The sequence below is a fragment of the Cervus canadensis genome, chromosome 32 (assembly GCF_019320065.1).
Source record: "Cervus canadensis isolate Bull #8, Minnesota chromosome 32, ASM1932006v1, whole genome shotgun sequence".
Taxonomy (NCBI): Eukaryota; Metazoa; Chordata; class Mammalia; order Artiodactyla; family Cervidae; genus Cervus; species Cervus canadensis.
Genome location: NC_057417.1, coordinates 32,317,269 through 32,343,516, shown reverse-complemented (window position 1 = coordinate 32,343,516; position 26,248 = coordinate 32,317,269). Strand labels below are relative to the sequence as shown.

The window sequence follows — 26,248 nt, the reverse complement described above, 5'->3', positions numbered from 1 at the left end:
AAATGCAGTTAAAATGGCTGAATTCCGGCTTTTAATTAAAAACAGCCTATAATCGAAAACGTCTAGGCGTCCCTGGCTCCCCCGCCGCCTGCCGGGAACCGAGAAGGGAACCGACGCCCCTCGGCCGGGCTGGGCGGGCTAGAGCCGGGCTGGGGGCTCAGGTGGGTGCCCGGGGTTCAGGGACTCGCCCCCACCCCTCCCGGGGCGCCCCACCATGCCGGCCCTGGTCCCCCCGATTCTGTTCTCCGGAGCTGGAGAGCTGCGGGAATCCCCGGCGCACCCCGAGGGAGAGGTGGGGTGGGGGCCATCTGGAGAAGTTTGGAGACCATCGTGCCCGGCCAGGGGCAGGCGGGCGGCCCGGCGGCGTACCTGGCGCGGCGGGGCTCCCAGATCCGGGCTCCGGCGACGCTGACTCTGGTGGCGGCCCCGGCTCCCGGCGCGGCTAGGCGCCCGTGCTGCCCGCCATCCCGCGGCCGCAGCTCCCCTTCGCCACCCGCAGCCGCCTCACACTTTTTGCCCGCCTTTCCTTTTTTTGGTAGAAAACCGCTCCCCGGGCCGAGCGCTCGGCGCGCCAACTCCTCCGCCCTCCCGCGGCCGGGCTCCCGCAGCCCCCGGAAAAGCCAGCTTTCCTCCCGCCGAGCTCCCCGCTTTTTAATAAAATCCAGGTAGCGCTGGTTTAAAGAATCCCAAATCTCCATATACAGCCCGGGATTGGAAAAGGTACATTACACAACCCCCCTTTCAAGTTCCTCTCGCTGGATCTAAAAAAAAAAAAAAACAGCGGGGGGGGGGAGGGGACGACTGGGGGAGGGGAACACTCTCGGGCGAAGAAACACGCATTGTTCCCGGGTGCCCGCCTCCCCGCAGGCCGGCCCCCGACCGCCACCCATTGGCCGCGCGCGCCGCCCATCACGCGCATGTAAACACCTTGGCCCTCGGCCATTCCTATAAAACCAATTACGGACCCAGGGGCTCCAGCAGTTTCCAGGCTCCCCTCGGCGGGGCTGAATGATCAAAACTGGTGGTGAGAATTTTTCCGGGCCGTTTCTAGGCAGCCCTCCCCCTCCACCAGCTCGGACCCCCCCCCCCTCCTTTCCTCCTCCTCCCTTTTCCTCCCCCCTCCCCCAGCGTCTGGGCTGAGTGATCAGAATAGAGGAAGATGGTTGTCGCAACAATCCTGGGCTTTGCAAGGCGCAGTTTAATGGGCCGCCTGTCAGCTTCCTGCTCGCGGGAGGAGGTGACAAGCCGAGCGAGCCGGCAAGGGCCGGGGTCCGGCGGGCTGTGCCCCGCGCCCGGGGCCCCGCGACTCCCCACCTCCCCCGAGGCGCGCCTTCTAGAACGCGCGGTGGAAGACGCCAAAACGGACAAGGGCGGCTTTTTCCCGCCTCCCCCCACCTCGCTTTAAAACAAAGCAGCGATTCATTCCCTCTCCCCGAACTGCGCGGTTGGGTGGGATGGGCAGGCGAGAAGGCCGTTTTCCTAGCCCTGGTCTGCGGGTTCTTCCCTGAAACGCGGTGTCAGATGGTTACTGATTAATATTTTGGAGAGGCCGCGGCGGCGGGCAGCGGGTGAGTTTCTAATCTTCTAAAAGGGGTTCCTATAGAAACGCGGGCCAGGGCGCGCCCCCCGCTCGCCCCGGCCGGGGCTGCGGCGCTTTCCCTCGCGCCCCTCCCCAAAGAGGCTCTTTGCGTGGGCGCTCCCCTCCCTTTCTCTCTCCCCCCGACCAAAAAAAAAAACTCAGAGCAGAAAAAAGGATTAGATCGGCTGAGCGCGAACTGACTCCCTCTCGATTCTGACATTTCAGCCTATTAGCATTTCTCCACGGGGCCTTCTGAAACCTATTAAAGTGTAATATTAAAAACCTCTTGGCTGGGGGCCTCTCTCGCCTTCCATCCGCCGCGCCCCCTCCAGGGAGGGCGAGACCGGGAAAAAAAAAAAAATCTGTTGAGCTCAGAGGAAGCAGCAGCCAAGCCCAAAAAGTGCTTGGCTGGCCGCAGCGGCCGGAGGGGGAGGGGAGCCCCAATCCCCCAGACTTTGTACTTTTATTTTGCGCTTTCAGCAAAATCCTTTCTGGGTTGAGTAGCCGGGAGCTGCCCGCGGCAACCTACTTGGCTGCAGGCGCGAGGAGTGCGGACGCGGTCGTAGGGGCCGTCCCGGGCGCCCGCACCCTGCGCGGCCCCGCAGGAACCCGTGCCCGGCTAGGCATTACGTACCCTCGAAAGGAAGCTTGGAGGGGCAGAAATCCTTTCCGATCCTGCCTCAGAGACCGACCGCGGTGATTAGATTTTAATTAAAACAAGAGAAGCCCGCTCTTTCGCCCCTCGCTGCGGACTCAGCGTTTTTGCATCGTTCGTTCTTTTTTTTTTTTTTTTTCCAATCCATTTTTAAGGCAACTTTTCTGGAGGAGGGGGATAATGAGCTAGTTCGCGCCCATTCGTTCTATTTTCTTTACTCCACTTTTAGAAAAAGAAGGGGGTAGGCTTGGAGAGCGAACTGGGGGTGTCTTAATTTAATTCCAGTATAAATTTTAGGAAAAAAAAGTTCAGCCTCTTGAGGGCAGTTTCAAGTTGCCCTTCCTGGAGCCTCCTGCGCTGGTTTCTAGGCTGCCCTCTTTTGGAAGCTGGCGCTCTGCTGGGGTGGGGGGCGGGGGGAGGAGGGGAGAGAAGGAAAGAAAGCCTCGAAAATAGCCGGAGCCGAGGGGAAGGAGTGGCGGAGCAGGGCACGCAGGTCTCAGGGGCGGCCGGAGGCTCCCGGTGCAGCCCCGGGACGGCCGGGAGCACTGGCCGAGAGGAGAGGGGGGTTAGAGAAAGGAGGTATTGTGCTGTGTGCCTTGGGGGAGGGGGGTGATGCAGAAGTAAAGTAAATGCAGCTGAACTGCGCGAGGCTGCTGGAAGCCAAAGCCGGGGAAGGGGCCCTGCGTGGGGGCGCAGCCCGGGTGGGCGCCGAGTGTCTCCAGTCTTATCCAGAGGCCTTTGTGGGTTCCTAGTAAACCCTCCCACTCCTGAAACCCCCATCGCTCAGTATTCAGACCCCAAACACTGATCCCCCATCTCAGTACCCCCGCCCGGGATCTGGAATGTTTTTCTTTGTTTTAATATAGCTCAAGGAAAAAAAAAAAAAAAAAAATGTCGAGAGAGTAGGGGTGGGGAATACAAAGGGCTTACGGGGGTGGAAAAAAACAAAAGCCTATTTTTATAAATGTTTAATGTTTTCACCCCTGGATGCTCCAAGACGCCGTAATTGTGCCGGCGCGGTATATGTGCCATAAATCATTTAGTTGCTAATAAAAATTGTGCGTTTGCCCTGGATTTGCCAATGGCGTCTGCATTTTCCAAGTGTGCGCCTGGTCGGCGTGGCGAACCAAGCCTGCATTTCATTAGGGCCGAGGTTCGGGGGGCAAGCGTAGGCCCCCTCCCTCCCCATACCCCGGACCTTTGTGGGCTGCAGCCCCCTTGTGAGGCCGTCCCCGCGCATACCGGCAGCCCGCAGAGCCCCTGGCCAGCGCTGCCCGGGTGCAGGGCCTGGGAACCCAGAGGTGGTGGCGGCGGCGGCGGCTCCTCCTGGCTCGCCGGACAGACCGTGCCGGGCAGTGCCGGGTCTCCGAGCTACAGCGTGGTGGGGGTGCGGGCCGGCCGGGCCGACCTGCGTGCGCCCCGGTCTTTGCCCCTCTCCGCCGGCGCCCAGCCGCCCGCAGTCGCCGAGTAAACAGGCGGCCGGGAGCCATCTTAAGGGCGGGGGACGGATCCCAAATGGAGAGGTGGGCGCAGTCCAGGCTGCTTTCAAGACCCCCCACCATTCGTAGGGGGCCTCGGGGGCACCCCCGGCCGGCCCTCGCGGTCTGGGAAAATACGCTCCCCCCTCTGGTGACCACACTCAACATAAACCCGGGCCTGGGCGCTCCGCGTGGATCGGGTCGCAGCGCGCGGACTCCGCAGTGCTCCCGGGTCCAGCCGCCATCTTCCACCCCTCCCCCCGCATACTTGTGTTTATTCGGCAGGATCCGTGGCCAAAAAAAGAGTGTGTTGACGCAGTGTGTGTGTGTGTGTGTGTGTGTCTATGTGTGTTGTACTGGCTGGGCGGAAAATCGGCTGAAGCGGGGAACCTCCTCGCAAACCCAAACCTCAGTCCCCGGAGAACCCGCCCAGGCCCTGGGCGCTGTTGTCCGCGGTCATCCCCGGGGCCTCCAGAGCCGAGGCCTTTTGTACGTTCCCGGATCTCCAGTTCCGTGGACGCAGCCCGACTGACAAAATTCTTTCGCTTTGTTTTAAAAACCAAAGGACAAGCCAACCTTGGACTCAGCGCTCCCTGGCCGTGCCTTTGTCGAGGCGCGGGCTCAGCGTCCCGCGCTTTTGGGCAATCCTGCCCAGTTCAGGGTCAAACCCTGCGCTCCCCGGAATCCTCGTGTGGCTGGCCGCAGGGACGACATTCTCCCCCGACCCCTCTCCCCACCCTACCCCCGAGAAGAAACCATCGTTTCCTAGGCGAGGACACCCAAGCCACCTCCACCACTTGCCCCAAGCCGCCTTGTGCAGCGGGGACCGAAACCCCCGCGCTCCACCAGCCTCTCCGTGAAGGGGGCCCCGGGAATTCGCCGGCCTCCGCTGCCCGCTTGGGAAGCCGTGACGCGGTCTTTTAAGCGCCCGTTTTCAGGTTCCAGGTCCGACAACCAGGGAGCTCCTGGCCCGGGTGCTGCTAAAACCCGGAGAGGGCCCGCCCGGGAAAGCCAGGCTCGCCATCCCCTTGCAGGGACTGGCCCAGTCACGACTCGGCGCCGAGCCGAGGTTCGACCAGCCCCGCCGAGATCAGTCCCGACTCGCCAGGAAGCCCAAGGGCGCGACGCCGGAGTCCGGAAAGCCGCAGGAGCCGGGCCGCACCGCACACAGAGCCGGGACCCCGGAGCATCTGGCGGGCCGGGTCCGGCGGATCCCTGCGGCGCTCGGCTCCGCCTCCAGCCCTAGCCTCTTCCCCAGGCCAGGCCGGGTCGGGTCTTCCACTCGACTGTTCGACTCTAAGGGGACGGAGACAGTCTCCGGCGCTGGGGGCCGGCTGGGGCCATAAATCTGGGCGCAGGGGAGGGCCTCCTTCCTACTGCCTGGGCCGGTATTCCCGGTGGGGCCGGCATCTGGACTGCCCTGGACACCCTGTCCTCCAGGTCAGGACGCGGGGGCCCCCGAGACTAAGCAGGGAGTCAAGTCAGAAACTTCCCTGTTGGCCAGAGAGAGGGAACGAACAGCCTTGTCCACTGGGCACCACCAGCTTCCATCCCTGTGGCCGCAGGACCCTGAGGGGGCCTGGGCATCCCCTGACGGCTCCCTGGGTTGAAGCGCCCAGCCACGCGCTTACTACTCAGAAGGCGAGGTGAGGCTCTGGTGGGCACGCGCCGCCACCTGCCTGAACCCAGTTCAGGCTCTGCGCGTGCCATCCAGGGGCGACGGCTAGGTCAGAGTGACTTCTCAGAACTCAGCCTCCCAGCACGGACTCTGCGGCCATTCTGGGCCACCCTTCGGCCCTTGGAGCGCGCCGTGGGTGCACCATGTGGGGAGGGGGCCTTTTGTGTGCATCGAGGACCAAACCGGGTCTCCAGGCGCCTCGCCTGTAGGCGAGGGGCTCCTCTGGTCTTCCCCCCCCCCCCCCGCCAGCCCCATCTCCTCCTTGCCAGGACCTGGGCTTTTCCCCTGTCTGGACCCAGTTCGGCCCTCTCGTCGGCCACCCTCTTTGTCGCAAACAGGCGAACCAGCGGGAAAGCAGGTCCAGCACTGGAGGCAGCCTGGTAGGGGCAGCAGTCTTTCCACCCCAGGCAGGAGCGGGGTGGGTAGAGGGGGACTGATCCAGATGGGGTGGATTTGCAATAATAACGCTTAATGTCTCTTTGCCAGAGGGGCGGGGAACAGGCCTTCACTCCAATGCCCTGCATCCGCCGACAAGCAGGCAGTGCGCGCTCTTCATCAGGACAGCCACCTCCGGACAGCCTCCTGGACTTTGGTGGGGACAGCCGCCGAAGGGGGAGGCATTCACACACACACACTCACACACACACACTCACACACTCACCGTGCCTCCTGGGATCCACCCTGAGCCAGTGACACGACTGCAGACTGGCACGTGGAAGATGCCGGAGGCGGAGGGTTTGGAAACCTCGCTGCGAAATACTCACCCGGGGAGCTTCAGCTCCTTCCTAGAATTTCTAAAATCACAAGTGAAGGGACCAAGGCCTCCGGGCAGAGCCCAGAAGAATTTCAGCGCTCCCCTCGGCGGCGGGAACGCAGCCTGGGAGTGGAGAGGCAGCCGAGCTGCATTCCGGCCGCGCCTCCCCCGGCCCCAGCCCCAGCCCCGCGGCGCCCCAGGAAGCGCCTCCGAAAACAAAGCGCTGCGGTTTCAGCCCAAGGTTAAAGTCCACCGCGAGCGTGTTTTTTTTCCTTCCCCCCCTCCCCCCCGAATCTAAGAGCGATAGTGTTTCTCCAAATAAACCGCCAATAAATCAGCCCGGGGCCGCCTGCTAAGGAGCTCTGCTGACCTTGGGGACTGGATCTCCTGCTAGACCCGTCGGGGGACAGGCACGGGGAGGGGCCCCGCGTGCCAGCCGAGCCCCCCTCCCACTCCGCAGAGGAGCAGAAGAGGGACTGGCCAAGGGCATTCAGGGGCGCTTATTGGGGTGCTAGTGTGCCCAGGGGATGGGGCAGCTGTGGTTATTTGCGGGGGGTGGGGGGGGGGCTGGCAGTATTTGGAGGGTGAAGCTGACCACGTGTCCATTGAGCGCCTAGGGTCCCTGCACTGTTCTAGGCACCCAGGGAAGGGACACGGGGCACAGACAAGGCCTCTGTGGGGGCCTTCTTTGTCTGGGTGTGCCTGGGTGTGTTCCACAAGCCTGTGTGTGCGCCTATGACTAATGGGATTTATGTATGTCAGCGGCCAGGGTGACTAATGGAGGCCTTGGCAGCCTGTGTGCTTGTGGGGGGGGGGGTGCCAGGGGAGGGGAGCTGCACTTCTCGGTGGGGAGTCGGTGCCCCCCGAGGGGCCGCCCTCCCGTCTCCTCCAGGTCCTCTTCTGCTGCCGGCTGGCAGCTCCATTTGGGCCTCTGAACCCCCGCCCGGCAGGCCTGTGCATGCTGAGAGCTCCGGAGTAAATTCCATGGGCAGCCTGGCCCCCCAGAGGCGTCTCCGCCCCTGCCCACCGCCCTGACCCACGTGGCCCCTGCACACCCAGCCCAGCCCACCTGCATCCACAGCAGAACGCTCGGGCTTCCTCTCTTTCCGTCTGAAAATTCCTCCTGATGCGAGCCTCTGCTCCGTGCAGGCTTGGACCGCCCTCTGACATGGGTGCTGTCGGGCCTGTGTAACAGACCAGAAACCCGAGGTGCAGAAAGCAGGGCAGGCCCACAGGAGCGCGGGGCGATGCGGGAGACCGACGGGGAGTCCCAGCACCCAGGGAGCCCCCAGCCTGACCACGGCTAGCTGAGAGAAGGTGCACAGCTGACGGAGCTGACCCAGCCCGCCACCCCCCTCCTGCCTTGCCTCGTCCACCCTCTCCACCTTCTCCTGGGGCCTCTCTCCTGCCCTTGCCTGGGACGGGGAGGCAACAGGGGTCAGAGGTTAATGGGAGCCCATTTGGCCGGGCCTGGTAGGGGAGGGTAAGGTCAGGCTGGCTGAAGGAGCCTGGCCCTCATTCCCGCCTGGGAGGGCTCTGGTCAGGAGTTCAGGGGGCCTGGGGCTCCGTTTACCTGGCGGAGCTCGGGCGCAGCACGTCCTTGGAGAATCCCACCTCCCATCTCCCTTGGGGTCTCCTGGTTTCTGGCACACCACCCCCGTCTGGGTGTTCCTCCAGGTATTCGTTCTGCTCCTTAACACACACCTTCTGTTGCACACGTCTGTGCCCCTGTTAGAGACACACTCATCCAAAGGGTCCCCGGGAGCCACAGAAGTGAGACGCCTTCCTAAGGTCACCCAGTCTGAGTGACAACAAGCGAGCCAGACAGGTTTCAACCCAGCTCTGCGTCTTTGTGCTCCTCACCCGTCCTCCGCGGCCCGTGGTGGCCTCTCTAGGGAGGGGACGGCAGGACCAAACCCTGCTTCCCAGGCCTCCCAGGAGCCTCCTACCCCCACAGGCCTCCAGGATGTGTATGTGTGCGTGTGTGTGTGTGTGTGTGTGTGAGTGTGTGTATGAGTCATACACGAGCCTCTCTTACTCTCTTCACCCCCTCCCGCCTTTTTTTTTTTTAATCCTTCTTTGGCATTTTTCTTTCAAGCAGAAAATAAAAACATTTCCCATGGCTACAGCTTTGAAAGCTTCCCTCGCTTTCCTGCCTCTTTCTCACCCCCACCCCTGTCAGTCCATTTCCAGAGTCAGCAGAAAGTCAAAAACAAACCCACAAAGATCAAGCCTGACAGGCCCCCCCTTCCCGCGCCCCTCCACTCTCTGCCTGTCTTGGTCTGTCTCCACCCGGAGACGAGTGCGAGGCAGCCCCACCCCCATACACATGCACGCATGCACTCACATACTTTCTGCAGCCGCAGGGAGTCTCTTAAGAACCTTCTAGAGCCACCCTGCCAGAAAGGCCTGCTTACGTGATTTCTTCTGCTGGAAATATGTGGCTGCTTCCCCAGCCTCCTCTGTCCAGCCCAGCTCACCTGGCCCAGCCCCCCTGGACCTTCCTCATGGAGCCCTTCTGCTGTGTGTTGAATACCTCCCCACCAAAATTCATGTGTTCAAGTCCTGACCCCCAATATCTCCAAGTGTAACATTACTTGGAAATAGGGCCATTGTACCTAGTGACGAGATCATACTGGAGTAGCTGCTGCTAAGTCGCTTCAGTCGTGTCCGACTCTGTGTGACCCCATAGACCGCAGCCCACCAGGCTCCCCCGTCCCTGGGATGCTCCAGGCAAGAACACGAATGGGTTGCCATTTCCTTCTCCAATGCATGACAGTGAAAAGTGAAAGTGAAGTCACTCAGTCATGTCTGACTCTTAGTGACCCCATGGACTGCAGCCTACCAGGCTCCTCCGTCCATGGGATTTTCCAGGCAAGAATACTGGAGTGGGGTGCCATTGCCTTCTCCAATACTAGAGTGGGGGGGTCCCTGATCCAGTAGGACTGGCGTCCTCATACGAACGGGACCCAGGCAGAGGCAGAGGCCGGGAAGCCATCCTGCCCCTTAGTCCAGAAGGAACTGACACGGCCCGCACCTTGACCTTGGGCTTCCTGCCCTCAGAACTGAGACAGAATCCATTTCTGTGGCTTCAGTCAATGACCTTTTGTTATATCAGCCTTAGCAAACTAATACACCAGCCCAGTTTTCCTTTTTCTTTTTTTGACCAAGCCACACAGTTTGCAGGATCTTGGTTCCCCAACCAGGGATCGAACACACAGCCTCGGCAGTGGAGGCACAGAGTCCTAACCACTGGACTTCCAGGGAATTCCCATACCATCCCAGATTTAAGGGTCCACAAGAGTCAGGCGGGAAACACAAATGAACAGAAGTGGGATGGCATCTAGAGCGGGGAGCGGGTTGCAGCCTAGCCAGTAGCCCCCAGGGGGTCAGATCGCCTGTTGTTCATGGTGCATCGTCAGAATGGGCTAGGTTATGTTGCAGTGACAAAAGTCCCCAATATCTCAGTAGTTCAACACAGCTCATACAAATGTGTTCTCCGCAACACGTGGTCTGCTCGGAGCCTGGGCAACCCTCCAGGGCAGCTGAACTCCATGTGGTGACTCAGCATCCCAGGGCACTTAGATTTCCTGAGTTGTCCACCTCCATGTAAGGTCATCCCGGGGAAGAGAGGATCATCACAGAGGACTCTCGCTGCCAGAGCATTTATCATTCCTTGTATTTATTCCCTTGTGTTTGTTTAACAAATACGTACACGTCAGGCTCTGTGCTAGGGCCTGATGATAAAGTGGTGAGCACAATGAACCAGAATACGCCTCCCTGTGGGGCTTCCAGTCCAGAGAAGGGGACAGCTGGGTAACAGAGAACCATGAGCATGGTGAGCGCTGCCAAGGAGAAGGCCCAGGAGCAGCAGGAGGAGCCACGTCACACGGGGCCTCCGCCTAAAACAAGAAAGAGAGGTTTTAAGTGGGCCCCAGGGACTTCCCTGGTGGGTCAGCTGATAAAAAATCCGCCTGCAATGCAGGAGACCTGGGTTTGATCCCTGGGTTGGGAAGATCCCCTGGAGCAGGGAATGGAAACCCACTCCAGTATTCTAGCCTGGAAAATCCCCACGGACAGAGGAGCCTGGCGGACTACTGTCCATGGGGTCGCAGACGACTGAGCGACTAAGCGCTGGGACTTCCCTGGTGACCCAGAGATGAATCCACCTTCCAATGCCCGGGATGTGGGTTCAATCCCTGGTCAGGGAACTAAGATCCCACGTGCTTCGAGGCAACTAAGGCCACACACCTTAACTACTAAGCCCACATGCTACAACGAAGATCCCTCCCGCTTTCAACTAAGAACCGACGCGGCCAAAAATAAATAAATTTTTTTTTTTTTTTTTTTTTAGTAAAAAGGGGGCTTCCCTGGTGGCTCAGTGGTAAAGAATCCATGCCAAAGCAGGAGACGCAGGTTCCCTCCCTGATCTGGGAAGATCCCACATGCCACGGAGCAACAAAGCCCGTGCAGCCCAACTATTGAGCCTGTGCTCTGGCTCTAGAAGCCTGGAATCCGCAAGTACCGAGTCCACAGGCCTCAACTACTGAAGCCCAAATGCCCTAGGTGAATCAAGGACCCCCTCCCTCCCTCTCAATTTTTAATTATCTTTCCATTGGCCCCATCCTCTCCTATGAACCTCCGTTTTCTCTATGTGGTAGGCTATGGCCATGTGCAGCAAGAAAGAGGCAATTCCCCAGCAGCTTATCCGGAAAGATGGAAACGCTGGACAGAACACAGACCGCCAATGACCTGTCTTCCCATCACACTCTTCTCTAAGGGCAAGATCTAATCAGACCTGAGGAATGGCTGATGGATGAGATTTTTTCCACAAAGCCTTGCCCCAGAGGCAGAGCTTCACCACGGGCGGGGCTTGTACCAGCCGCAAACCTGGAGGCTTTCTCCCGTACCTCCCCGGCCGCCTTCGCCTCCCCCTCCTCCCGGTTTTCTGTCTGCCAGTCCCTCGCCACACCCCGCCCACACCGGATCACCAGGTCACAGTTCCAGCTCCAGATGATAAAATGCCACGGCTGCAGGGGCCTGGGGCCAGGCTCCTCGAGTGGCTGTCACGACACATTGTATCCTCCGAGGATGTGTCCCCTTTCTACACTGTGACCTTGACATTTCTCCCAGTGGAGGTGGAATCTTGCGTCTCTCACCAGACACGTGAAGTGACACCTCAACTTCCAGAGCGAGGTCAGAAAGAGAAGACGCGGTGTCGCCCCTTCCGTGGTGGGGTCTGAACTCAGCGCTGCCTGTCCCTAGCCAGGCCGCCCGTGCCGGGGGGCCGCTGATGGAATGACCCCGGAGGGAAGCAGGAGAGATCTGAGGAGCCAGCCGACCTTGACCTGGGTTCAAGCCCGATTCTGCCATTCACTTGGTATGTGACGTTTACAAGCCGTTTCCCCTCTCCGAGCCTCAGTTTACCTGGCTGTAAAGTGGAGCTCCTTGCCTGAGATCAAGCAGGAGGGCTGTGCTTACAGTCACCGTGCAGATGGTCCTGAGACGCACACGGTTCTGAACGCTCGCAGGCACTCAGGTAGCCAAGGGGCCACAGAAGCCCTGTGCTCCGGGTGACCTCCGCCTCACTCCCTCTAGGAGCAGCTGGGTTCTGGGCAGGTGCCCAGGAGAGGATGGGTTCCCAGCTGGCACTGCCTGGACTGTGGTCAGCCCTGTCCCCAGGTCGCTGCCCCGGCACTTGTTGCCCAGGACACGACTGAAGCCAACCCTGTTGCTGGCCGGGGCCACAAGCTGGGTGGCTGCTGCTGCTGTTACTCAGTCGTGTCCGACTCCTCGCGACCCCGCGGGCTGCAGCACGCCAGGCTTCCCGGTCCTACACCGTCTCCCGGAGGAGACTCACGTCCCTTGAGTCAATGATGCTGTCCAGTCGTCACCCTCTGTCACCCAGACAGCAGAAATGGACTCGCTCACGGCTCAGGCCAGAAGTTCAAAATCAAGGTGTCAGCAGAGCTGGTTCTGTCTCTGGGGCCGCGACGGAGAATCTGCTCTGGGCCTCACTTCCAGCTTCTGGTGGCGGCCGACGTTCTTGGCATTTCTTGGCTTAAAGCTGCTTTACTCTGATCTCTGCCCCCGTCATCACCAGGCCGTCCACCCTCTGTCTGTGTGGCCTCCCCTGGCGTCCCCTCTCTGCGTGGTTCTGTCCCAGGCTTTCTCCTGCTTGTTTGTTTATTTTGGCCGCGCTGGGTCCTCCTTGCTGTGCACGGGCTTTCTCTAGTTGCAGCGAGTGGGGGCGCCTCTCTGGCTGCTGCTCGGACTTCTCATTGAGGAGGCTTCTCTTATTCCGGACCACAGGCTCTGGGTGCACGGGCTTCAGGAGCTGCAGCTCGTGGGGCTCTGGAGCACAGCCTCAGGAGCTGTGGCGCACGGCCTTCGTTGCCCCAAGACATGTGGAATCTTCCCGAACCAGTGATCGACCCCATGTCCCCGGCACTGACAGACGCATGCTTAACCACTGAACTGCCAGGGAATCCTTGCCTCCTCTTTTTTTATCATTTTATTTTATTTATATATTTTTGGCTGGGTCTCTGCTGCCGCACACAGGCTTTCTCCAGCTGTGGTGGGTGGGGACCGCTCTTCGCTGCCATCACAGGCTTCTCATCACGGAGCTGGCTTCTCTCGGCTCGGCTCACAGGTGCGGTAGTTGTGGAGCACGGGCTTAGTCGCTCTGCGGCATGTGGGATCTTCCCAGAGCAGGGGTCGAAGCCGTGTCCCCTGCAGGAGGCTTCTTAATCACTGGGCCACCAGGGAAGTCCTCGTCTCCTCTTCTCACAAGGCCATCAGTCGTGCTGGATTAAAGGCCCATCCTACTCCAGTGTGACCCCCCTCTTAACTGATGACATCAGCAATGACCCTCTGTCTAAATAAGACCGCATACTGAGGTTCCAGGGCACAGGACTTGAACGCATCTTTGTGGGACACAGAATCCCACCCACAACGCCGACCTTGGGCCCTTGACCCCCGCCTTATCCCAGAGCCAGGACACAATTGGAAGTCCCTCCTGCAGAAGGACTGGGGTCCTCCAGCTGGCCACGAGGCAGGAGAGGAGACTGAGGTCTCGAAGTGTAGGGGCAGCGCACACATTCCCCTCCTAAAGGGAGGGTCTGCAATCAGAAGCTGCCGTGACTTGGGGGGCTTCCCTTGGTCAGGGCAGGCAGAAGGGACAGGAAGTTGCCCACACAGCAACCCTCGACTAGAGGGCATCCACGCCCCCTGCTGGGTTCTACACCGTCTCCAGAGTCCCCGGCAAGCTGAGCCCGGGTGGGGGGAGGGAGAGGGAAGGACTGGGAGTTTGGGGCTGGTTGGTGGATGCAAACAGTCTCATTTAGAATGGATAAACAAGGTCCTCCTGGACAGCACAGGGAACTACATCCAATCTCCAGAGAGAAACCATAATGGAAGAGACTATTAGAAAAAAGAATGAGGACGTCCTTGGTGGTCTTGCTTCTTATGTGGCCACAGATAACAGTGGCTAAGATGCTGCCAATGCAGGGGGCCCAGGTTCGATCGATCCCTGATCAGGCAGTTGGAATCCCGCATGCTGCAACTAAGATCCGGCACCACCAAATAAGTAAAAATAAATATTAAAGACTCAAGAAATAAATTACCACTCTTGAAAAAAGAATGTATATATGTGTGTAACTGAGTCACGTGACTGTACAACAACATTGTAAATCAACTATACTCCAATTTTTTAAAAATGATAAAGGACTTCCTGGTGGTGCAGTGGTTAAAAATTCGCCTGCTGATGTGGAGGACCCGGGTTCAATCCCTGGTCCAGGAAGATTCCACGAGCCTTGGAGCAGCTAAGCCCATGTGCCACAACTACTGAGCCTGCGTTCCGCAACCGGAAACACCCCTGCAGTGAGAAGCCTGCAAGTCGCCACTAAAGACTGTGTGCAGCAGCAAAGACGCAGCGCAACCAAAAAAATAAAAATAATAAATAAGTAATTTTTAATTATTAAAAACCCAATTGCACACCTTGTTCTGGCTGTGTTTCCTTGCCTGTATCACTCCCCTATCTTTCTTGGGCAGCCCCCCAAATAAACTGCCGGCACCCACATCCTAATTGCAGGGATCCGCCTCTGGGGGCCCTTCCTATGGCCGCCTGCTGCTGACCCTGCTTCAGTCACATCGTCCCCACCTCCGAGAGGCCAACAGGGGCTCAGAAAGGGCCACCTCTGCCCGGGTCACCCAGGCCGCAGCTGGCAGGCAGAGGTCCTCCTGCACGGCCTTTGCTGGTCTGCCCGGATGTGGTGTGGGCGACCACACTGCTAAGCCTTGGAATCTTGTTACGACACAGAGACGGAGGCCCAGGTTGGGGAAGGGACGCGTCCAAGGTCCCAGGGCAGAATGGTGATAGACGATGGAGGAGGGACTTGAACTCGGATCTCTCGGGAGCTCCAGTCAAGATGAGAGAGTAGGGGCTTCCCTCGTGGTCCAGTGGCTAAGACTTCACCTGCCAACACAGAGGGTGCAGGTTCGATCCCCGGTCCAGGAGCGAAGACCCCACGTGCCTTGTGACCGAAAAAACCAAAACATAAAACAGAAACAATATCAAGACTTAAAATGGTCCACATCAAAAAAAAAAAAAAATCTTAAAAAAAAGATGGTGGAGTAGGAGGAAGTGAGTTCCACATGGACTCACCTTCTCCCACAAATCCATCAAGAATACATTTATGAATGAAACAGTTCTCACAGAACACATACTGAACACGCAAAGATGACCTCAAACACCTAAAGGAATATCTCTACATAACCAGGTAGGACGAAAGGCAGGGCAGGGATAAAGAGGAAGCAGGATGCAATCCATGCCCCTGAGAGGGAGCTGAAAAACAGGTCTCTGACCAGCTTGTTCCCTCCCAATGGTCCCCATCACCCTTCCTGCAATTGTCTACAAGCCTTAGAGGCTGTTTCAGTCCCCTTGGGCGGCCACAACAAAGATATTCGTGCTAAATCGCTTCAGTTGAGTCCTACTCTTTGCGACCCTGTGGACCCTATGGAGCCCACCAGGCTCCTCTGTCCATGGGATTCTCCAGGCATGAATACTGGAGTGGGGTTGCCATACCCTCCTCCAAGGGACCTTCCCGACCCAGGGATCAAACCCGAGTCTCTTATGTCTCCTGCATTGGCAGGTGTGTTCTTTACTACCTGGGAAGCTCCACAACAAAGACAGGACAACTTAAACCACAGAAGCATATTTCTCACACTTCTGGGGACCCAACGTCCGAGGTGTCAGCAGGATTGGTTTCCTCTGCGGTCTCTCTCCTTGGTTTGCAGGCGGCCGTCTTCTCCCCGCGTCTTCACACGGTCTTTCCTCTGTGCAGGTTTGCGTCCTGATCTTTTCTCGCAATGACACCAATCCTGTTGGATTAGGGCTCACCCCGATGACCTCATTTTAATTGGCTCTTTAAAGTTCCCTTCTCTTGGGACTTCCCTGGGGGTGCAGTGATTAAGACTCTGCCCTTCCACTGTGGGGGCGAGGGACACAGGTTGAATCCCTGGTTGGGGAACTGAGATCCTACATGCTGTGTGGTGTGGCCAAGATAATAAATAAATAAAATAAAGGTCCCGTCTCCAAATACAGGGCTTCTCTGGTGGACCAGACAGTAAAGAATCTGCCTGTAATGCAGGAGATCTGGGTTCAATCCCTGGGTCAGGAAGAGCCCCTGGAGAAGGGAATGGCTACCCACTCCAGTATTCTTGCCTGAGAAATCCCAAGGACAGAGGAGCCTGGCAGACTACAGTCCATGGGGTCACAAAGAGTCAGACACAACTGAGTGACTAACACACACACACACACACACACACACACACATTCCAAAGACATTCTGAGGCACCAGGGCTAGAATTCCAACTTATGAATTACGTGGTGGAGGGGAGAGGAAATCAGCCTGTCTTAGTTCATTTGGGCTGCTGTAAAAAAATACCATAGATTGGGTGACTTAAACAATAGAAATTTATTTCTTCCTAGAAATAGTTCTCGGAGAAGGCAGTGGCACCCCACTCCAGTACTCTTGCCTGGAAAATCCCATGGATGGAGGAGCCTGGTGGGCTGCAGTCCATGAGGTCGTGAAGAGCCAGACATGACTGAGCGACTTCACTTTCACTTTTCACTTTTATGCATTGGAGAAGGAAATGGCAACCCACTCCAGTGTTCTTGCCTGGAGAATCCCAGGAATGGGGTTGCACAGAGTCGGACACGACTGAAGTGACTTAGCGGCAGTAGTAGAAATAGTTCTAGAGCCTAAAAGTCCGAGATCGAGGCATCAGCAGATTTGGTGTCTGGGGAGGGCCTGCGTCCTGGTTCACAGATGGCTCTTTTCTTCTGTGTCTGCTTGTGGGTAAAGGGACAAGGGGGCTCTCTAGGGTCTCTCTTACAAGACCACTAACCCCATTCATTTGGGGTCTACCATCATAACGTCATCCACTCCCTAAGACCCCCACCTCCTTATCACCTTTCAAGGTTAGGAGCTCAACATATGAATTTGGGGGGGGACCACAGACATTCAATCCATAATGCAGCCCAGAGACTTCCCTGATGGTTCAGTGAGTTCAATCCCTGGTCAGGGAACTAGATCCCACGTGCCACAAGTAAAAGTTCACATGCCGCAACCGGAGACCCCATAGGCTGCAGCAAAGACTCGGCATAGGCAAACAAATACAATGCATAAAAATGATACATACAGACATACATCCTATAGCCCATCCCAGAGGCCCTATGCTTTATTATTACTCTCGCCCCCAAGCCCAGCCCAGTAGACTGCAGTGAAATATCCACTCGATGAATGAGTGGAATGACATCATTCTGGCAGGTTTTCAAGGATGAAGAGAAGTTTGCCAGGCAGAAAAAGCAGAGACAGGCATTCCAGGCTGGAAGGTCAGCCTCTGCTTAGGTCAAAAGGGTCCCAGCAGGGCCTGGGGGAAGGGAGGGAGTTGAGCAGGCCTCCTGTCCCAGGCAACTGGCTTTCCTGGGCCAGCACAGGTAATAGTGGCCCTGGCCTGCCCACCGTGGCCCTGCTGACCGCCTGCCCACGAGCCGGGTCTTGTCCCCAGGGAGCAGGACCCTACCACCTCATCCACAGGAGCCCAGCTCCGATGATTCCAGGCATCTCTCTTCCCCTTCACGCCTGGGTGGGCTGAGTGTTATTTATTCAAACGCTCCTTTTATTGGTGTTCTGTTGAGAACACAGGAATTATTCATGGTGGGTTTCGGGTCTCTCCCGGTGACAACCGCATCTTCATAGATTCAAGGTGCAAATTACGGCGTCAGCTCAGTTCACCATCAGTCGTGGATGTCCCCCAAGCATCAGGCAACAGAGGCTCAGAATGTTCTGAAAGCCCAGTCTGGCTGGAGGCAGCAGGGGCCTAAGTGAACAGGGACGGGGCTGTGGATGGGTGCAGAGGAGGGTGATGGGGGAACAAGCCCCACCTCCATCCATTTGTCCTCTGTGAGCCTGGTCAGCCTCAGTATTCTCATCCGTCAAGTGGACACTGATGTGAGTGTTTCACACCGGGAGGCATCCACACAGCCAGCCACTGCCCGGCCGAGCCTGGCACCCGGGAGCCCTCCTTCAGGGAAGTGGGTAGGGAGCCAACTCGCTGCTCAGTCGCTAAGTCATGGTCGACCCTTGGGAGCCCATGGGCTGAGCACGCCAGGCTCCTCTGGTCGCCAGCCTTCATCCCCAGGGGTCACCATGGAGGTGGGCGCCCAGCCCCAGGACATGTCCTGGCAGACCCCACGTGGGGCAGGGGTGAGCTGACCCCGCCGAGAGCTGCCCAAGCTGCAGATTCACAAGCGAGATAAACGCCTGTCCTGGTGAGCCACTAGCATTGGGATGGCTTCTTACGCGGCAACAGATAACTAAAATGTGGGGTTCAGCTGAAAAGGGCTTCTGAGGATATGCTTCATAGACCCCCCACCGGAGGCCTGCACCCCAGGCCACCCACCTCCCAGACTTCGTCCCGTGGGTACCACGGCAGTGGGTGCTAAGGGCTGGAGAGCCTTCAGCACAGGTTGGACTGGTTCAGAGCATCCGCTGATGTCTGTGCCTTAAACACTCCCGGCTTTGAGCTGCCACTGAACGCGGACTTGGACAAAGATGGGCAGTGACCTACCTTTATGTGGTGTATTTACAGACACAGTAAATGGAAACGGCCTCAAAAGCATAACAAAAAGGAAATGGTGGGGATTTTCCTGGTGGCCTGCCAAGGCAGGAGACACGGGTTCAATCCCTGAGCCAGGAAGATCCCACTTGCAGCTAAGCCTCTGCCCCATCGCTCTTAAGCCGGTGCTCTAGAGCCCACGGGCCGCCACAAGGGAAGCCGCTGCAATGAGAAGCCCGATCGCTGCAACTAGAGAAAGCCCACACACAGCAACAAAGACCCAGCACGGCCAAAAAAATAAACAAATAAAATTATAGAAAAAAGAAAAAGAGTAAATTGTCCTAGACATCTCTGGCGGTGAAGTGGTTAAGACTCTGCGATTCCACTGCAGGGGGCACAGGTTCGATCCTTGTCAGGGAAGTTCTGCATGTCTCACTCTGTGGCCAAAGTGGGGGAAAAAAAATGTAAACTGTGGGAAAAGAATTAGAAAGCAATGAGTTTTGAGTCCTCACCATCTTTACTTTCCATGTAATTTGTTTAATTGGAAGTTTTTATTTTCTAACTTTCTGGGGGGCATACGGGCCACGAGGGACCCTAGCTCCCCGAGCAGGGATCGCACCTTCGTCCCCTGCATTTTGAGGTAGATTCTTAACCACAGGATCGCCAGAGATGTCTCCCTAATCTCTTCTGAAAGGATACCGGTCATATTGGATTAAGGTCCACCCTAAGGACCTCCTTCCGCCTTGTGAGTAGGCTTTATCACTTAGGCGTGTCCGACTCTTTGCGACCCCGTGGACTGTAGCCCGCCAGGCTCCTCTGTCCATGGGATTCTCCAGAATAGAATACTGGAGCCGGTTGCCGTTTCCTCCCCCAGGGGATCTTCCTGACCCAGGTCTTCACCCAGGCCCTCCTCCAGCGAGCCATCCTCCTGGAGGAGCCTGGCGTGTGCCCGGGAAGGTAGGCAGGGGCCCAGCCAGCCTGAGTGGGGACCAGTGCAGACAGCTGTCCACATCTGGGGAGGTTCTTTGTGACCACTGTCAGTTTTAAAACACGCCCCCACCAAAAGGTGGAATGTGCGTCCCTGCTCTGAACCAGGGCAGGCCCGAGACTTCTTTGACCAAAAGAACAGGGTGGAAGCGTAGCCTCTGGGATCCGAGGCTGGGTTGGGAGAGACCACATGCTTCTGTGTGGCTGTCCACGCATTGGGGACAGGCAAGAGAGGGGTCCGAGGCACTTGGGTCCACCAGATTGGTTGCAAGGAAGCCCCGGCCACATGGAGAGGCCATAAAGCGATGCCCCAGCCCAGAGCCTCTGCTGGGCCCCCACCTCCGCCAGCATCACCTGCCTGCCCCACCAGCCTTCCTGGTCCAGCCCGCCGAGCTCTTAGATGACTGCCAGGAACTGCCCAGCATCTTCCTGACTTCCTGACCCACAAAATCCTGAGCCTAGTAAAGACGGGGCTGCGTGCCACGCTTTGTACCGACTGGTGGAACAGCCATCGCAACCAGAGAGACCGCTGTGCCCAGTGTGGGATAAGGCTGGAAATGGGGTGAGGGCGGGGCTTCCCTGGTGGTCCACTGGTTGAGACCCTGTGCTTCCAATGCAGGGGGCACAAACAGGTTCAATCCCTAGTTGGGGAACTAAGATCCCACATACCACTCAGCCAAGAAAACTGGGTGAGGGTGGCCCAGGGGCCACTAGTAGTAAAGAACCTGCCTGCCAATGCAGGAGACATAAGAGATGTGGGTTTGATCCCTGGGTCGGGAAGATCTCCTGGAGGAGGGCATGGCAACCCACTCCAGTATTCTTGTCTGGAGAATCCCTTGGACAGAGGAGCCCGGTGGGCTACAGTCCATGGGGTCTCAAAAGAGTCAGACACAACAGCATGAAGGCAGCCAGGCCAAGTCAATTGCCTTGCTGCCACTCCCTGGCTGGGTGAATCCACACCAATCTGATTTGCTAGCATCCTGGAGAGAAAGCTGGCCAGAAGGCTGACACCTGCAGGGTGTGGGATCTCTCTTGGGTCTCAGCGGGTGCTGCTCCTGGGAGAACGACCCCACCCTCACCCCAGACAGGGCCTCCTGGGAGCCAAGGAGCCTGTTGGGCAAGCGACCACCCCGGGTTCTCTCCACGTCCACGCCCACCGCCGCCACACCAACACCCGCCCGGCCCACAGCGTCTCAGACGCAGGGCGGTGGGGCCAAGGCAGCCTGGCCGGGGGCCCTGGCTAAAAATAGCCGTCACCAGGCCTTTATTGTGTCTGCAGCGCGGCTCTGCCTGCCTGGCTCCTCTCGGGCTGCTTTGATGTTGGTATTTAAACATCACGCGCAGAACCTGAGCCTTCCCAGAGCACGGCTGAGACCCACATGCACACATGTGCGTGCACACACCCCCACACACACCTGCTCCTCCAAGAAGCCAGTAGGGGTCACTCCAGAGCAGCCCCCACCTCTGCCCAGCCACCCTGCACATCTGGGCAGGTGTGCGGGGACGTCGTAACTCAGCCCCACACTAGGCAGCTTCGAAGGACAGAAACAAGCTCCCTCCCAGTCTGGAGGCCAGGAGTCCACGATCAACGTGCCAGCAGGGCCTGCTCCCTCTGAAACCTGCAGGGGTCCGTCCCTGCCTCTCCCCCGGCTCCTGGGGGTGCCCGGCACCCCTTCTGTGGTGTGAAGTCACTCCAATCTCGGCCCCGGCCATCACACGGTCTTCCCGTGTTTCTGCCTCCTCCTCTTCATTTAAGGATACCGGTCACACTGAATTAGGGCCCACCCTAACCACCTCATCTTATCCGGATGGTCTCTTCGAAGACCTGACTCCCCAGTAAGGTCATGCTCCCCGATAATGGGCTGCAGGTGGGGCATTAGGACTTGACTAGATCTTTTCTGTGGGGACACAGTTCAACTCACAAAAGCATTCTTCAGGGACTCCCCTGGTGGTCCCGTAGTTACGACTTTGCCTTCCAATGAAGGGAATGAGGGTTCAAACCCTGGTCGGGGTGCTAAGATGCCTCTCGGCCAAAAAAAAACAAAACATAAAACAGAAGCAATATTATAACAAATTCAAAAAAGACTTTAAAAACTGTCCGCATCAAAAAAATCATAAAATAATAAAAATAATAATAAAACAAGAGACATTCCTCGGATGGTTCTGAGTCCAGGCTCCCCCTCTTGGTGGGTGCCTCTTCCTGACTCCTAAGGCCCCTCAACGTCCAATCCCAGCCCGGACTCAGGTGTCCCCTGCCCAACTATAGGAGTCTTGGGGCAGGAAAGGCCCTGTTCCTCTCTGCCTCCAGCTGCTACATGGTACCCAGAAGTGCTCCTGGTTGGGGAGTGGGGCTGGGGAGGCAGGTTAGCTCAGTAGCTTATTCACCTCAGACTTTAATGCTATTCTCTTCGCAACTGCCTCACAATCGCAATATGGTTGCTGACGTTCCAGACATTCTATCCCACATCCTCTTATCTTTACCATTTTGGTGTATATCGCTCCAATTGAACTTTCAACTTCCAGCATCAGTACATCTGAGGGATTTCTCAGCACCCACAGCTTGACTGGGAGAGGATTAAGACCCTGTCGGATGGGAGTTAGTGGAGATCAGTGTTTTGTTCCCTAGCCCTTAGGTGGCAGAGCTCGGAGGTACGTGACCTTTGCTGTCTCCCAGGGGGCTTGAAAGCTGGTTGCCCATGGTGGTCACCTGCTCACTTACACTCCTTCCCATTCCTATGTCACGTCCCACTTTCCCACAGGGGTTCCCTCAATCCTTGGCCACAGTCTGCATGCTGTCCCTGCAAAGGCCAGCCAGGCTGTGGAGGAAGGGATCTGGGCCTCTGTTCCCCTGGGGCCTGGTTTCCTCATCTGTAAAATGGGGCTGAAGGTACCACCTCTCGGAGGTGATGTCCAGGAACCGGCTTGCAGGAAAGGTTGCCGAGACACAGGGCTTCTGGGGAGCGGGGCATGCGGACCCTCCCTTCCCTCTCAGGCCCCTGGTCTCAGCTGAGGCTGTAGCAACGTGAACGAATGAATGAAATGCATGATTTTAACAGCGTTGCCAGTTCTGGTTCTGTCTTCCTTCCCTCCCACCTGCCCAACCTCCTGCCTGAGAGCTAACTGGAGACAGTGGGGCGGGGGGAGCAATGAGGACCTAAGAGGGTGGCAAGGGCTTCCCAGGGGGCTCAGTGGGAAAGACTCCACCTACCAACGCAGGAGACATGGGTTCAATCCCTGGTCCAGGAAGATCCCACATCCCGAGGAGCAACTAAGCCCGTACAGCTACTGAGGCAGTGCTCTAGAGCCTGGGGGCCACAACCGCTGAGCCTGAGTGCCCAGAGCCCACGTTCTGCACGAAGGGAAGCCACCGCAGTGAGAAGCCTGCACACCTCAACTAGAGAAAAGCCCCAGCAGCACTCCTCCTCCTCCCCCCTCCCCTCCCCTCCTCCCTCCTCCTCCCCCCTCCTGTCTCTCCTCCCCTCACCCCCCTCCTCCCCTTCCCATCTCTAAAAATGCCTTCCAGCTGCCTCCTCCTGCCTGAAATTCCATCTTGGCTCTACCCCAGGACCTAAAGCTCTGGCGCCAGGGCTGCAGGGCTCTGGGCTCACTGATTTGCCTGCAAGTCGCCCCACATCTCTGGGCCTCAGTATCCCTGTCTGTAAAGTGGGAGCACCCCGGGGTAAAGGAATTCTCGAGTCAGTCCGCCCGCAGCAAATGTGTCTCCAGCTCTGGTCCCCACGGGGAGGGGGTGTGCTGCGGTGAGCAGGACCCCACGGCTCTCGCCCAAGGGGCCGTGGTAGGCAGGGAAGAACCATGGGAAGCGAACAGTCACAGGGCAGGTGTGTTTTCAGAGGCCTGACCCCCACACCCCACCCCCAGGCCTCAGGGAGGCCACTCCCTGCCCAGGAAGGGAGCAAGCCGGCTCCCTGAGAGGGAGAGGCTGGTTAAAGCCCTGAGACCTAGAATGTCCAGACTGACCGACCTTTCCCCAGATGAGGCCCGCACCAAGCCTCCCTGCTCCCTGACTTGTGTACACTCAGACGCCCTCAGCTCCCCGGCCAGCCACTGGACGAGACAGGCCAGGGCGGGGCTGCATGCCAAAGCCTGCTTTGTCTGCGACCCGGGGAGGGCAGCCCCCATACCTGGCTCAGGAGACCCCCGAGGTGGGGGGACCTTTCCAGCGGCCTGGCTCCGCCCCAGGGCCGAGCAGCTGCTGTAACCTAGGGGCAGGCCTCCGAGAAAACCGCAGGCGTCACACGGATCGCAGCTCAAACTCATGAAATGGGCTGGAGGTGACCTGGGGCTCGGGGGAGGGCGTGGGGAGCTGTGGTTCCATGGGGACAGAGCTCCACTTTGAGAAGGTGAAATTCCTGGAGATGATGGTGGTGGTGGCTGCCCCCGGACTGCACACTTGACGATGGCTCAGATGGTGAGTTTTACGTTACATATATCTTAGCACCACTTTTTAAAATGTAAAAAAGATGGCGGGATCTCAGAGAGTCTGGGTGGGCACGGACACCATCCACGACAGGGACTCTGCCTCTGTGACACCGCTCCACCCCACACCCCACCAGCATCCCTTAATGCCCTACGCAAAATCTCATCGGTGCCCCCGGCCAGCGTCCTGGACACCCCCCACCCTGTCCAGGCCTGCAGCCGGCAGCCTCCAGGGCCTGGAGAGGACGCTGGCTGTGCTAGTCCCACCTGTCTCTGCCCCAGGAGTCCCCGGGGCACACACTGACTGACCTCAGCCCTGGTCTGGCCCCCCACGGGGCTAACATGTGGGGGCAGGGTTAGCACCTGCAGAATCCGGCTGCCTGGAAAGGGCAGCGTGGGGACTTTAATTTGGTTCTTTTCCTCCTGGAATCAGTTGTCCCTGGATACCTAATCACCCCTGGGGCTCTAAAAGCATCCGGCTTGCCAAGGAAGAGGCCAGCTCCTGGCCCGAGGAGATGCCAGCTTCCTACTTTAATTGGGGCCGTTTTTAGCCCCGAGGGGAGGCTCCCGAAACTCCCGGGCGTCTCCCACCGTGCCCACAGGAATGATGGACGTGTGCCTGCCTAAGCCTGGGGCTCCCATTCCCCCAGCTCTGACCTCCGATGTCCCCACCGGCTGCCTGCTCTACAGGTGGGGAACCCTGGACCCCAGTGGGTAAGCATCCACAGTTCATGTCCCTCCTTGAGGGGCTGTTGGGAAGGCAGGGGGCCCCTCCTCCCACCTGGAGCCCAGCCCTTTACACTTGAAGCCCACCACTGATCAGATCGAATCTCAAACCCGGCCAACAGGATCTACCCAGCTAGTCAGCCAAGACCGTACCTCTTATCTCTGAGCATCTCACACCCAGGCCACCTCTCAACCTGGGCCAACTTGGTCCCCCTGCCACCCTCAGCCAAGCCGGCAACAAGTCAAGTGGTGTCCCCTCAAAGGACATGTCCACCTGGAACCTCAGAATGTGACTTTATTTGGAAATAAGGTCTTTGCAGATATAATTAAGATAAGGATCTCAAGATGAGATTGTCCTCGATGAGGGTTGGCCTTGAATTCAATGATCGTGGGTGCGTGCTGAGTCGTGTCCAACTCTTTGTGACCCTATGGACTGCAGCCCTCCAGGTCCCTCTGTCCATGGGATTTTCCAGGCAAGAACACTGGAGTGGGTTGCCATTTCCTTGTCCAGAGGATCTTCCTAGCCCAGGGATCGAACCTCCCTCTCTTGAGTCTCCTGCTTCAGCAGGCGGATTCTTTACCACTGTGCTACCTGGGAAGCCTGAATTCAATGATGAGTGTCCTTAAAAAAGACTCAAGAGACAGAACACACACACATACATACATGGATGTGTGCAGACAGGGGCTGAGATTAGTCATACCGCCACAGGCCAAGGGTGCTGGGCATCACTGAAGCTGAGAAAAGGCCTGGACCAGATCCTTCCTAGAGCATCTAAGAGGACCCAACCCCGCTGCCACCTGGGTCTCGGACTTCGGGCCTGCACAGTGCGAGAAAACAGACGTCTGTGGTTTTAAGTCACCTGGTTTGTGGTCATGTGTTACCGCAGCCCCAGGAAACCCCAAGGGGCCCCCCCTCCGTGCACCATGCACCCAGGCTGACCCCACGGGGGCGGGGAATGGGGGACAAGGGTCCCGGCACCTCCTCCCGCCCCAGCCCCAGGGTTCCCCTGGCTGAGCTCCCCACTGCTCAGCCAGTGCTGGGCACAGAATCTGTTTTCCATAAACAGTCTTTTGAACCGAATTTCATTTTTCTCACCCAAGAAAAGAGTCTGGAAGAGAATACGCAGACGCTGGGGCTGCAGCGCGTCGGGGTGGAGGGGTGTTTTGTGGCCAGCTGAGGGTTTTTCTTACTTTTTTACTGGCATTATCTGTCCTTTCTGATTTTCCTCTAATAAATACGGGGGTGGCAGCCTCTGAAAGTGGGTTCCTGCCCCCTCAGGGGGTTCTGAGATCAGGGGGATGGGGCAGGGGGCAGAGGAGAGAGGTGGTAAGTTCCCCCAGGGCCTCCCCTTCCCGGGCCTGACTGGGAGGGGCATGCAGGGGCCGCCCCAGGAGCTGCCCTGGGCACCCCCAACTTCCTTCCCCCCGCCCCCAAAGGTGCTCTGGGAATGAGTCATGGGAGACCTGTTTCGCTGGCAGTTTCCAAAAATAAAACACCTTTCAAGAGCATGAGCCTGAGACTTCCCTGGTGGTCCAGCAGTTAAGGATCCGCCTTTCAACATAGGGGACATGGGTTCAATCCCTGGTCAAGGAACTAGGATGCCACGTGCCACCGGGCAATTAAGCCCGTGGGCTGTGACAGAGACCCAGTGCAGCCAAAAAAAAAAAAAAAAATGAGCACCAGTCCTGTGCTGCCCTGGCCAGCAAGGAGTCTCTGTCCGTCCCTAGGTCTGTCCCTCTGGACATCCCAGAGGCTGACGGCCACGCTCTGGCCCCTCCACCAGGGAGGGAAGGACTGGGGCCTGCCTGGTGCCCACTCTGGAGAGGCGCC

At 58.0% G+C, this 26,248-nt stretch overlaps 1 long non-coding RNA gene across 1 annotated transcript; it reads left to right on the top strand.

The window, feature by feature from the left end:
- Positions 1-1,119: 1,119 nt before the first annotated feature.
- LOC122433208 lies at positions 1,120-8,712 on the top strand. Its single transcript, XR_006267053.1, has 3 exons — positions 1,120-5,770; positions 5,877-7,461; positions 7,880-8,712. It is a non-coding gene; the product is annotated as an uncharacterized LOC122433208 (long non-coding RNA).
- The last annotated feature ends 17,536 nt before the right edge of the window (positions 8,713-26,248 follow it).